Source organism: Propithecus coquereli, unplaced genomic scaffold (genome assembly GCF_000956105.1).
Source record: "Propithecus coquereli isolate 6110/MARCELLA unplaced genomic scaffold, Pcoq_1.0 Scaffold61, whole genome shotgun sequence".
Classification (NCBI taxonomy): domain Eukaryota; kingdom Metazoa; phylum Chordata; class Mammalia; order Primates; family Indriidae; genus Propithecus; species Propithecus coquereli.
Window position 1 is genome coordinate 2,215,890 of NW_012152063.1, and position 1,175 is coordinate 2,217,064.

The 1,175-nt window shown below is 40.0% G+C and overlaps 1 protein-coding gene across 1 annotated transcript in view; it reads left to right on the forward strand.

Annotated features, from left to right (window-relative positions):
* Positions 1 to 1,175, forward strand: part of AHR (aryl hydrocarbon receptor) — a 187,087-nt gene that overhangs the window by 50,788 nt on the left and 135,124 nt on the right. The gene's annotated exons all lie outside the window — the stretch shown is intronic.

Genomic DNA, 1,175 nt, shown 5'->3' on the forward strand with positions numbered 1-1,175 from the left:
ATGCCCAGCTAATTTTTCTGTTTTTAGTAGAGATAGTATCTCACTCTTGCTGAGGCTGGTCTCGAACTTCTGACCTCAAGCAATCCTCCCACTTCAGCTATATACAGTGTGTTTCAAAAGAGTTGAAAAGTTAAAAAAAAAATTTAAAAGTTTATAAAGTAAAAAGTACCATAAGCCAAGGTTAATTTATTATTGAAGAACAAAATGTTTCTATAAATTCAGTATCGGCTAATTGTACAGTGTTTATAAAGTCCACAGTAGGGTACAGGAATGTCCTAGGCCTTCACGTTCACTCACCACTCACTCACTGACTCACCCAGAGCAACTTCCAGTCCTGCAAGCTCCATTCATGGTAAGTGCCCTATGCAGGTATACAGTTTGTTTCTATCTTTTATACCATATTTTCACTATACCTTTTCTATGTTTAGATACATGAATACTTACCATTGCATTATAATTGCCTATAGTATTCAGTACAGTAACATTCTATACAGGATTGTAGCCTAGGCGTGATAGGCTGTACCATAGTGCCTAACAGTACATTTCTCAGAACGTATCCCCTTGGTTAAGTTACGCATGATTATATTTCTGTGGTGGAATATCTGTGTACGATAGAGTCTTTTCTTCCTTGTGGTGCTATCAGATTGATATCAGAATCATGCCTTGGTCTGGTTGATAGCTCATGTAGTATGTCTGAAAATTAATGTTTACTTTAGGACTTTATCACCATTCACTCAGGAAATACATGAGTGCCTGGTGTGCAAGGAGCTGTGCTGGCTAAAATGATAGGGTAACTGCAAGCTCAGAAAATGGCACGGGTATTCCTGTTATGATTATTAGAAGAAGCAAGGGGTGGTTCTCTTATCAGTCCACTTAGAATATTCCTCATACTACATTTTGGGATAGTTTTAGCGGGCTCCCTGTAGAGAGAGAAGTGAAAGGAACTAGCAGTTCTTATCCTCAGGAACTTTTATGGAATTATCAAGAACCCTGGAAACAGCCATGATGGAGCCTTTTAAAAAGGAACTGTTCTGGCCGGGCACGATGACTTACCCCTGTAATCCTAGCACTCTGGGAGGCTGAGGTGGGTGGATTGTTTGAGCTCAGGAGTTCGAGACCAGCCTGAGCAAGAGCGAGACCCCGTCTCTACCTAAAAATAGAAAGAAAATTAGCTG